General features: G+C 39.0%; 1 protein-coding gene and 1 long non-coding RNA gene across 4 annotated transcripts in view; both read left to right on the top strand.

Moving 5' to 3' along the window:
- LOC126982076 (spondin-1-like) overlaps window positions 1-12,500 on the top strand; it is a 161,453-nt gene that overhangs the window by 110,508 nt on the left and 38,445 nt on the right. The gene's annotated exons all lie outside the window — the stretch shown is intronic.
- Window positions 886-8,496, top strand: LOC126982100 (uncharacterized). 2 transcript variants are annotated; one of them, XR_007734550.1, is made up of 2 exons: window positions 886-1,029; window positions 1,337-8,496. It is a non-coding gene; the product is annotated as an uncharacterized LOC126982100 (long non-coding RNA). The 2 variants fall into 2 exon arrangements; XR_007734549.1 differs by having other exon boundaries at window positions 886-1,182.

Raw genomic sequence — 12,500 nt, 5'->3', positions numbered from 1 at the left:
CTTAGACTAATTATCTGCACAACAATATTTTACGAACACGTTTGTAAAGTTTTACTCTGACGCTTTCCATCTCACACACACACACACACACACACACATAATAATAATACACACAATAATAATAATAATAGTGATTCTCTTGCTGGTTTCATCTTTCCTTCCATTCATACTCTCTCTCTCTCTCTCTCTCTCTCTCTCTCTCTTCCATTCACCTGCTCTTCCACGTTTTCATGTTTCCCTTTTCTCCCCTCTGTTCCTTGACCCCAAACTCCCTCATCCTCCCCTCCTCCTTCTCCTCCTTCTCCCCCCCTCCCCCTCCTCCTCCTCCTTCTCCTCCTTCTCCCCCCCTCCTCCTCCTCCTCCTCCATAGAGAAGACGAGAAAACGAAGCCAAACGACATTCTAAAGAGATGACCTTGTCTGACCTCCTCCTCCTCCTCCTCCTCCTCCTCCTCCTCCTCTTCTTTCCCCTCTAATTCCTCACCTTAATCCTCCTTCTTACCGTGGATAGGCCTGATGGTGGTATTATTATTATTATTATTATTATTATTATTATTATTATTATTATTATTATTATTATTATTTTTATTTTTATTAATTTTAGTATTAGTAGCAGTAGTAGTATTAGTAGTAGTGTTAGTTTTTGTAGTATCTGTATTAATATTAGTTGTGGTGGTGGGTTAAACTCTCTCTCTCTCTCTCTCTCTCTCTCTCTCTCTCTCTCGCTGTCTGCCTATCAATGCAAAACAGAAATCAACATTATCATGAATATATATATTTGGGTGATGACTCCATGGTGTGTGATGTTATGCGGTGGTGGTGGTGGCGGTGGCGGTGGTGGTGGTGGCGGTGGTGGTGGTGATGTAGGTGTGGCGGCGATGTTGTGGGTCTTCAGCAAAGTGTTGATGGAGGTGAAGGTAGTGGTGGTGGTGGTGGTGGTGGTGATGAAGGTTTCAGTTTGTTTCTGGGTACGGTTGTGTCATGTAGTGGTGTTGTGTAGGTTTTGTTGCGTCGATAAAAGATACGTGAGGTAAAACAAGAAAGATAAGATAGAAAAAAAACATTCGTGACTAAGATAAGAAAGATAACAGTTAGGAATAAGAAATGCAAGAGTAATACAAGATAGATAATAGAGAAAAACAGATGAGTGAGTAAATACAAAATAACGAAAAAGATACGTGAGGTAAAACAAGAAAGATAAGATAGAGAAAAAAACATTCGTGACTAAAATAAGAAAGATAACAGATAGGAATAAAAAATTAAAAAGTAAAACAAGATAGATAACAGAGAAAAACAGATGAGTGAGTTAATACAAGATAAAGAAAAAGATACGTGAGGTAAAACAAGAAAGATAAGATAAAAACATTCGTGACTAAGATAAGAAAGATAACAGTTAGGAATAAGAAATGCAAGAGTAAAACAAGATAGATAATAGAGAAAAACAGATGAGTGATTAAATACAAGATAAAAAGAAAGATACGTGAGGTAAAACAAGAAAGATAAGATAGAGAAAAAAACATTCATGACTAAGATAAGACAGATAACAGATATGAATAAAAGATGCAAGAATAATACAAGATAGAAAATCGAGAAAAAGATTTAAGATGGATAAACAAATAGAAAAATAAATGACTCAAAACAATTAAAACGAGAGAACACCAAATAGAAAGAAAAATATATAAATAATTAGGACAACATAGATGACACTTAGGAAGAAAAAAGAAAAGATAGAAATGACCATGAGTGAGTTAGAAGTGAGTAGAGCAGGATAGACAGCAGACAGAAAAGCAATAGACAGACGAATGTGAGTAGAACAAGATAGATATTCAAACAACGGCGTAACAGCTTAACCAGACAGACCGCGTAAATTGAGTCGTACGGAGGCAACCTAACAAGCGTCCGTGTGACATAATTACAAACAAGGGCAGCGTAAGAGAGAAAGAAGGAAGGAAAGAAGGAAGGAAGGAAGGTACAACTCTGAAATAATAAAATCGTGGGCGTAGTGTTAAGCCAGCCATGATAAGAAGATAAAATGGAAAATAAACTTGAGGAGAAAGGCGGAGAAAGAAAAAAAGGGAAGGAAGGAAGAAAGTCAAATAAGAAGAGATGGGAGGTGGGAAATAAAAAGCAAGTTGAAGGAAAAGGAGAAATGGAGGGGAGGAGAGCGGTGTTAAAAATGACATACGTTGATCGACTGAAAAAAAAATAAGAGAAAAAATGAAAAAGAACTAACGAGGAAGATCTGAGAAAAAAAATTATGTATGTTGAATAATAAATAGATAGATAGATAGATAGATAGATAGATAGATAGATAGATAGATAGATAGATAGATAGATAGACAGACAGATAGATAAATGAGTAGATAAAGAGACAAATGGAGAGATAAGCAGATAGATAGAGATAGAGACATTGAGATTGAAAATGAAAATGGGCTGAAATCAAAGCAAACGAGACTACAAAGGTTTTAAAGGAACGCTTGAAAGACAGACAAAAGAAAACAACGACGGTGCGATGGCAAGGGTAAAAAAAAAAGTGAGCGAGAAGAGAAAGAGAGAGAGAAGGGAACTTTGGTGTGCGTGTCGGGGCTGAAAGAGGCGCCAACTTGAAAGGGGAAGGTCTGTGTATGTTTTTTTTTTTCTTTTTTTTTAACCGTGCCCCCCAAAAAAAAACTGAAGAAGAAGGAAATGAATGAAAATAAGATATAGATTGGGATATGAAAACAGACAAGAAAAGGCAAGAAAGACTCAGCGAAACGTCAACTTGAAAGGCAAAGGTCTGTGTATGTTATTTTTTTTTCTTTTTTTAATCGTGGCCAAAAACGAAACTGAAGAAGAAGGAAATGAAAGAAAGTATGATGTAGATTGGGATATGAAAACAGACTAAAAAAAAAGCAAGACTCAGCAAAACGTCAACTTGAAAGAACAAAGTATATATATTTTATCACAACTTTAAGAATAGAAAGAAACACTGATCACGGGACAAATAAAAGAAAAAAATAATGTTAGCTTGCAATATGAAAGCAGACAAGAAACAGCGGAAGTCTATATTAAAAAAAAAAAAAAAATTCACTTGAAAGACCAAAAGTACGTATTTCATCACAATCGTAAAAATAGAAGGGAAGAAAAAGATCACTGGAAGAAGGGAATGAAAAAATATAATATAGATTAGGAATTGCAACTAGACATGAAACAGCAGAGAAAAGATCAGACAAAACTTCAATTGAAAGAGTAGAGTGTGTATTTTTATTTAACATAGTGGCAAAAATAGAAGAAAAAAAAATGATCACTGGAAGAAGGAAATTAAAATGATGTAGCTTGGGATGTGCAACCAGACAAAAAAACAAAAAAAAAAACAGCAGAGGAACGATTAAAAACTTCACTTGAAAGAGCAAAGTACGTATTTCATCGCAATGGTAGAAAATAGAAAAAAAAATGATGACAGGAAGGAAATCAATATAAAAGTAGATTGGGATTTGAGAACAGACAAGAGACTGCCGAAAAAAATATTCAGAATAACGCCAAGTTGAAAAGAGCAAAGTATGCCTTTTTACTTTTACCTTGGCAAAAAAAAAAAAAAGAGAACTGGAAGACAAATAAAAAAAATGATGTAGCTTGGGACATGAAAGTAGACAAGAAACAGCAAAAAAAAAAAAAAAGATTCAGCAAAACTTCAACTTGAAAGAGCAAAGTATGTGTCGTATCACAATGGTAAGGATAGAAAAAAAAAATGATTACTGGACGAAGAAAATGAAAAAAAAAAAAGTAGACTGGGACATGAAAGTAGACAAGAAACAGCAAAAAAAAGAAAAAGATTCAGCAAAACTTCAACTTGAAAGAGCAAAGTATGTGTCGTATCACAATGGTAAGGATAAAAATAAAAAAAAATGATTACTGGACGAAGAAAATGAAAAAAAAAGTAGACTGGGACATGAAAGTAGACAAGAAACAGAAAAAAAAAAAGATTCAACAAAACTTCAACTTAAAAGAGCAAAGTATGTGTCGTATCACAATGGTAAGGATAAAAAAAAAAATTTGATTACTGGACGAAGAAAATGAAAAAAAAAGTAGACTGGGACATGAAAGTAGACAAGAAACAGCAGAAAAAAAGATTCAACAAAACTTCAACTTGAAAGAGCAAAGTATGTGTCGTATCACAATGGTAAGGATAAAAAAAAAAAATGATTACTGGACGAAGAAAATGAAAAAAAAAATAGACTGGGACATGAAAGTAGACAAGAAACAGCAAAAAAATCGATTCAACAAAACTTCAACTTGAAAGAGCAAAGTATGTGTCGTATCACAATGGTAAGGATAGAAAAAAAAATGATTACTGAACGAAGAAAATGAAAAAAAAAAGTAGACTGGGACATGAAAGTAGACAAGAAACAGCAAAAAAAAAAAAAGATTCAGCAAAACTTCAACTTGAAAGAGCAAAGTATGTGTCGTATCACAATGGTAAGGATAAAAAATAAAAAAATTTGATTACTGGACGAAGAAAATGAAAAAAAAAGTAGACTGGGACATGAAAGTAGATAAGAAACAGCAGAAAAAATCGATTCAACAAAACTTCAACTTGAAAGAGCAAAGTATGTGTCGTATCACAATGGTAAGGATAGAAAAAAAAAATGATTACTGGACGAAGAAAATGAAAAAAAAAGTAGACTGGGACATGAAAGCCGACAAGAAACAGCAGAAAAAAAAAACAAAGCGCCAACTTGAAAGAGCAAAGCATGTGTTACCATAGCGATAAAAATACAAACGACTGAGCACGGGAAGAAGGAAAAGGAAAAAAGTGACGTAGCTTGGGATATGGAAGCAGACAAGGAACAGCGGAAAAGATTCAACATAACTTCACTTTGAAAGAGCAAGGTATACTTTTTTTTCATCATAATAATAAAAAGTATATCACTGGAAGAAGAAAATAATATATAGATTGAGAAATGAAAGTAGACAAGAAACAGAAGATAAAAACTCAACAAAACGTGGACGTGAAAGAGTAAGGAATATATTTTATCCTGCACGGTAAAGGTAAAGTTGAGAGCATACGCCATTGATGTGCGTGGCTGCGGGGCTCATCTCCCCGTTGGCCCTTTGAGTCTGTGGTGGGAGATTTAACCCACTAACCCGGCACAGGGCCAGCGTGACACCCGGGATGCCACAGTTTACTTTCTCCGGGTTTCCCCAGGTACCCATTTATCGACCAGCCCAAAAGGAAGGGTGAACAGCTGGGTGGGCTGCTCGCCGACTGCCAGGCCAGGATTCGAACGCAGACTCGCAGATTCTTAGTCAGTGACGCTAACCACTGCGCCGCGGAGGCGATATTTTTTTTTATCAGTGGTAAATTTTTCTCAAATATGATCAATGGAGGAGAACAGTAAAAGGGAAAAGGAAGAAAATAGAGGTTGTGCGATACGAAGCCAGACAGTTCAAGGACAAGAACACACACACACACACACACACACACACACACACACACACACACACACACACACACACACACACACACACAGAGTAGGGAAGAAAAGTCGACTTGAAAGAGGAAAGTTTGTTTTGACAAAGTAAGAAAGAAAAACAAAGACTTATTTGATGAAAATAAAAAGAAAATAGCGGAAAGGAAACAGAAAATAGAGGAATAACTGAGATGTGAAGACAAGACACGTACATGGCAGAAATTATTAAAAAAAATTCTTCAAAGAGCAAAGTTTGTTTTAATGAAGTTAGAAAGAGAAACAACGACTTTCTGGAAGAGAATATAATAAAAGGAAAATAAATAGTTAACTTGCGATGTAAGAGACGCATTACAAAAAAGACTTAACAAAACGTCGACTTCAAAGAGCAAAGTTTGTTTTAATGAAGTTAGAAAGAGAAACAACGACTTTCTGGATGAGAATATAATAAAAGGAAAATAAATAGTTAACTTGCGATGTAAGAGACGCATTACAAAAAAGACTTAACAAAACGTCGACTTCAAAGAACAAAGTTAATATATTCCTTCACTACACCACAGGCTCAAGGACCAAGGCGACGGAGACGAGCACCGTGGCCACGCGCAGCTATATAGAGTACCCCCCTAACTTTACCTTTACCTTACAACATATATGAAAAAAAAAATTAACTGTTACTCCATAAAAGAAAACAAGATATAATGACACCAAAAAAATAAATCATAAATTGTGGTATTCTTCAAATTGATGACGCCGCCTAAAAATTTATGGCGCCGGGAACTTTTTTATGAAGTTAAGGAAATTTATGACATCAAAATTTATTAGGGGCAAAAATTATAGTTATGGAGACTTACGACTTATTATGAGCGTGCGACGGGTGGACTCCATGATATATAAATAGGTGATAAATAAAATAAATAATAAATAAATAATAAAATAAAATAAATAAATAAAATAATAAATAAAATAAATAAGTAAAAAATGGAGAGAGAAAATAAGAGAAAAGAGAAGCAGAAGAGAGAAAATATTAATAAAGTAAATAAATAAGACACTCCATAATAAGTAAGGAATAAAGAGAGAAAATAGAGAAAGGGAAATAGCAGAGACAAAAGGAAAACTCAATAAATTCAATAAACGAATGAGGAAACAAAGAGACAAAAGAAAAGGTATATATGGATGAAGAGAAAATAAGAAAGAACAGAAATAAAAAAGGGAAAATAAGAGAAAAAAAATAAAAGGGAGAAAAAAGTATAAGCGAAAAATGAAAAAGCAGACCCTTTCAGAAAATAAATAAACAAATAAAATAAATTAGACAGGACGAAGAAAAATATGGAAAGGGAAAAAGTAAGGCGAGGTAAGGTTGGGGGTATACGTTATATCTGCGCGTGGCCACGGTGCTCATCTCCGTCGCTTTGGCCCTTGAGCATGTGGTGGGAAGAACCATCAATCCGGGACGCCGTTGCCAGATTGTCGTACTCAGAGCCTAGTATTGACCTGTTTCTGACGCCTAACTATTGCCCCGCTGCACACGACTTTCTACTCATGCTCATCCCTAAACTGTCCAAACCCCTTATGCAAGAGTCAATCAGCATCTTCACTCTTTCATCCCTCACGCTGGTAAACTCTGGAGCAATCTTCCTTCATCTGTATTTCCTCCTGCCTACGACTTGAGCTCTTTCAAGAGGAGGGTATCAGGACACCTCTCCTCCCGAAACTGACCTCTCTTTTTGGACACTCCTTTGACCTCTATTCAGGAGCAGTGAGTAGCGGGCTTTTTTTATATTTTTCTTTACGCCCTTGAACTGTCTCCAAAGCTGAAAAAAAAAAAAAGAAACATCAGAATCTAACTCTTTTAACGATAACTATAAATTACTTTCCTTACTGGAGCCCAGAAGACAGTTTGGGGGTAGGAAGTCGGGAAATATAAGCGGCTGAGTACGACAATCTGGTACGTTGCATCCGGGTTACCACAGTTTACCTTCCCCAGGTGTCCCCAGGTACCCATTTGTCGACCAGCCCGAAAGGGAGGATGAACAGGGTGAGCTGCACGCCACCTGCCCGAGCCGGGATTCGAACCCGAGCCCGTGGAATCGCGGCTATACCCATTAACCACTGGACAACGGATACGTAATAATGGACAGGGAAAGAAAATTAAAAAAAGAAACAAAATAAAACAAAAGAAATCATGAATAAGGATTAAAAGGTAAAAGTTAATAACAATACAAAACAAAGAGGAAGGAACAAAAAATAAGAAAAGAAATGAAAAAAATGTTACAAAAGAAAAAAGAATATGAAAGAAAAATACATAAACGTTAAAAACAAACAAAAAAAGCGGAAATTAACAGAACAAGAAAATAGCGACAGAAGAATTAACAAAGCGACAAAAAATAAACAAAAAAACAATAGCCAGAAAGAAAGGAAATACAAAAAATACATTAAACGAAGCGGCAGAAAAAAAAGAACAAGTGAGGAAATGAAAAATATAACAAAAATTTATCATTCAAAGGAAAAGAAAAAAAAATCGCCCATATGTGTGTGTGTGTGTGTGTGTGTGTGTGTGTGTGTGTGTGTGTGTGTGTGTGTGTGTGTGTGTGTGTGTGTGTGTGTGTGTGTGTGTGTGTGTGTGTGTGTGTGTGTGTGTGTGTGTGTGTGTGTGTGTGTGTGTGTGTAGGTCAGGTTTAAAGCGAGAATCATTACACGAGAAACGAAAAAATAAAGTTAATAAAAAAAACATTGAACCGACTGTAATTTTGTGTTTTTATTTTTGCAGTTTTTAGAAAAGGAAAAAAAAAGAGAAACAGAGAGAGAAAACAAAAAAATAATCTCTCGCTGAGGCCAAAATAAGAAAGAAATAAACAAAGAAAGACAGAGATAAAAGATAGATAGAAAGAGAGAAAGAAAGAAAGAGAATGAAAGAAAAAAGGAGATAGAGAGAAAAAAAGAAAGAAAAAGAAAGAAAAAAAAAACAGACAACTCTACCAACCAACTAGTAAAACCATGAACACAACAAGCAAAAGAAAAGAAGGAGGTAGAAGAGGAGGAGAAGAAGAAGACGGCGGCGGAGGAGGAGGAGGAGGAAGAAGAAGAAAAACGGCAGTAACAAAAGAAACAACTGACAAAGACAGTAGAGAGAGAGGAGGAAGAGGAGGAAGAGGAGGAGCAAAAAGAGCCGTTCCCAGTGGTGTCAGTATCAGAGGAAGTGGTGGTGGTGGTGGGGGTGGAGCGGTGGTGGTGGCGGTGGTGGTGCTGGTGGTGGCGGGGGTGTTGGTCGGGGAGGCTGATGGGCGGATACTGAGAATTCATCCCACGTGGGTCAAGTCTAACTGTACAAGACGCTTTGCTCCTGGCCCGGGGTGAGTGGTGTTAGGGGGGGGGGGGGGATAGGAGTAGTAGTAGTAGTAGTAGTAGTGGTGGTGGTGGTGGTGGTGGTAGAGTAGTAGTAGTTGTAGTAGTAGTAGTAGTAGTAGGAGGAGGAGGAGGAGGAGGAGGAGCAGTAGTAGTAGTAGTAGTAGTAGTAGTAGTAGTAATAGTAATAGTAATAGTAGAAGTAGTAGTAGTAGTAGGATGAGCAGTAGTAGTAGTAGTAGTAGTAGTAGTAACAGTAGGAGGAGGAGGGGAAGCAGAAACACCAGGCACCGCTTCCACCAACAGTAACAGTATTGATAACCGCTATAACAATAAAATTAATAATAAATGTGGAGATAATAACAGTAATAACGTTAATTAAGTGTAAGCTCTCTCTATTTCTCCCTTTTTCAATGTGTGTGTGTGTGTGTGTGTGTGTGTGTGTGTGTGTGTGTGTGTGTGTGTGTGTGTGTGTGTGTATATATTTATCTATCAGTCTATCTATCTTTATCTATCTATCTATCTATCGCTATCTATCTCACTGTCTTTCTTTCTTCTGGCCTATTCCTTCCCCTTCTGTCTCTCTCCGGCATATGACCACAGATGTTGCGCCGACTAAACGAAACTTTCCAACCTTTTTCTCGACTATTTCCACTTTTTTCCAACCTTTCTTTACCTGAGCTCACCCCAAATCTCAACCTCATTACCTTCCCTTTCCTCTTTCTTCCCCGCCCGGTACTTGTCTCGCCGTCTCTCACTCCCAAGGTACCCCCTCTCCCTCTCCCTCTCCCTCTCCGCCCCTTCTTAGTCTCCCCACCTCGAGTGTAATCTGAGAAAATTCGCCCAACACTGTAATATCGGGTTCCAATATTGCTCCGGCGGCCAATATTTTCGCGGGTTTAGCGGCGAGGCTTCACAAACATATAAACACATTGCTCGGCCGCTACTTTATGGCCGGAATTACTTTGGAAAATAACTGGAAATACGACCCTAATGGCGAGACTGGTGGAGGAGCAGGAGGAGGAGGAGGAGGAGTAGCAGGATTAAGAGGAGGAGGAGGAGGAGGTGGAGGAGAGTGAGGAGAGAGAATTCAGTGTCAGCGCAATGAAACTTTGGTATACCTGAGAGAGAGAGAGAGAGAGAGAGAGAGAGAGAGAGAGAGAGAGAGAGAGAGAGAGAGAGAGAGAGAGAGAGAGAGAGAGAGAGAGAGAGAGAGAGAGAGAGAGAGAGAGCGCTAATGTACGACTAAAGGAGAGAAAAGTGAAGCTTAGTTGGCACACAAATGTTTGCATGAAAATTCTCCTCCTCCTCTCTCTCTGTTTGTGTATGTGGGGTAGAGAGAGAGAGAGAGAGAGAGAGAGAGAGAGAGAGAGAGAGAGAGAGAGAGAGAGAGAGAGAGAGAGAGAGAGAGAGAGAGAGAGAGAAAATAAGAGAGGTGGCAAATACACTACAGTAAAGGGGAACATTTAAACTAATGACTTCACACACACACACACACACACACACACACACACACACACACACACACACACACACACACACACACACACACACACACACACAGTAGGCTCGAAGATATATGTTTTCTCTCACTTTCTCTCACCTTGTCTTTCTCTCTCTTTTTTTTTCCTCCACTTCTCTCTACTTCCGTTGCTAAAATTCCTTCCCTCCCTCCTTCCTTCCTTCCTTCCTTCCTTCCTTCCTCTCTTCCTATGTACCTTTCTTTCTTCCTTCTTCCCTGCGTTCCTTCTTCCCTTCCTTCCTTCCTTTCTTTCTTCCTTCCTTCATTTCTCCTCTTCTCTCTCTCTCTCTCCATTTCCTTAACTTGTCCCTCCTCCTCCATTTCCTCTTTTCTTTCCTCCTTCTTTCATTTCTTTCCTTAACTTATATTTCCTATCTTTCTCTTCTTTATTTTTTCTTTCCCTCCTTTTCTTCCCTCCATTCTACCTTTCCTCCCATTTCTTCTCTTTCTCTCTCTATCTCATTGTCTTCCTTTCCTTCCCGTTCTTTCATTTCCTATTTTTCTTCACTTTCCTCCATCATTCCCCTTCTTCTCTCCTCTCTTTCTCTTCTCTTCTATCGTTCATTCGCTTTCTCTTCATCTTTTATTCTCTCTCTCTCTCTCTCTCACTTTGTCTTTTTATCTTCCTCCTCTCATTCAATCAAATTCATTACTTCGTTGTTGACTCTCTCTCTCTCTCTTCCTTTCTTCTTTATTGCATTATCTCCCTCCAGTTATTGTTGCTTTCTTTTATCTTTCGGTATCTTAATCATTTATCTCCAGGAAAGAGAAGAGAAGAGAGAGGAAAGGGAGGGGAAGGGAAGAGGAGGAGAAGGGAAGGGAGGAGGAAGGGTAGGGAAGGAAGGAGGGGGGAGTTTAGGGTAGGAAGGAGGGGTATGGTATGGAACGGAACGGGAAGGTAGGGAGGCGAGGGAAAGGAAGGAAGGGGAGGGGAGGGAAGGAAGGAGGAGGAAGGAAAAGAAGGGAAGGAAAGGAAGGGAAGTCGAAGAGAAGGAGAAGGAGGAAAGGGGAAGGGGGGATGAAGGAGACAGGAGGGAAGGAATGAGGGAGGAAGGAAGGGGAGGGAAAAAGTTAGAAAGGGGAGGAAGGAAGAGGAAAGGAAGGAATAGGAAGGGGAAAGGACGGGGACGGAAGGAGAGGGAAGGAAAGGAAGGGGAAGGAAGGGTAATGAAGAAGGGGAAAGGGAAGAAAAGAAGGGAAGAGGAGGGTGAAGAAAGGGAAGGAAAAGGAAGGGAGGGAAAGGGAAGAGAAAAGGAAGGAAAGGAAAGGAAAAAGAAGGAAAAGAGGAGGAAAGAAGGAGAAGGGGAGAGGAAGGAAGGGGGGGAGAGATGGGAGGAGAGGAAGGAGGGAAAGGGAAGGAAAGGGGTGGAAGAGAGAGAGAAGGGAAGGAGAAGAAAAGGGGAAGGAAGAAAAGGGGCAAAGAGGAGAAGGAAGGAAGGGGAAGGAAGGAAGAAAGGAAGGGGCAGGAAGGAAGGAAGAAAGGAAGGGGAAGGAAGGAAGAAAGGAAGGGGAAGGAAGGAAGAAAGGAAGGGGAAGGAAGGAAGGAAGGAAGAAACTGAAAACATTTGGCTTTGATTAAAATTCATACTCTCTGTTTTGACTATACTCCTCTGCTGAGAGAGAGAGAGAGAGAGAGAGAGAGAGAGAGAGAGAGAGAGAGAGAGAGAGAGAGAGAGAGAGAGAGAGAGAGAGAGAGAGAGAGAGAGAGAGAGAGAGAGAGAGAGAGAGAGAGAGAGAGAGAGAGAGAGAGAGAGAGAGAGAGAGAGAGAGAGAGAGAGAGAGAGAGAGAGAGAGAGAGAGAGAGAATGTCATAAGGAAATGAAAGAGGGGAAGATAAAAGGAGGAACGAATGAAAGGAAGAAATGAATGATGGGAGAAAGAGGAGGAGGAGGAGGAGGAGGAGGAGGAGGAGGAGGAAATATATAGATTAAAGTGTCTCTCTCTCCTCCCTTCCCCCTCCCTCCCCTTCCCTTCCCTTTGTTTTCTCTTCCTTTAAATCCTTTCCTCCATCACTCTTCCTTGTCTTCTCCCTTCTTTATCTCCCTTTTCTCTCTTCTTTCTCCTTTCCATATTCTTCCTCTTCTTTTCTTCTGATTCTTTTCCTTTCAACTCCCATTCCATCTCTACCGTTCCATTTTCTTCTTTTCTTCTCTCCCTGTTACCTCCCTTTTCCCTTTTCTTTCTATCCTC

This window comes from Eriocheir sinensis, chromosome 4 (assembly GCF_024679095.1).
Source record: "Eriocheir sinensis breed Jianghai 21 chromosome 4, ASM2467909v1, whole genome shotgun sequence".
NCBI classification, from domain to species: domain Eukaryota; kingdom Metazoa; phylum Arthropoda; class Malacostraca; order Decapoda; family Varunidae; genus Eriocheir; species Eriocheir sinensis.
This window is presented reverse-complemented; position numbering and strand designations above follow the sequence as displayed.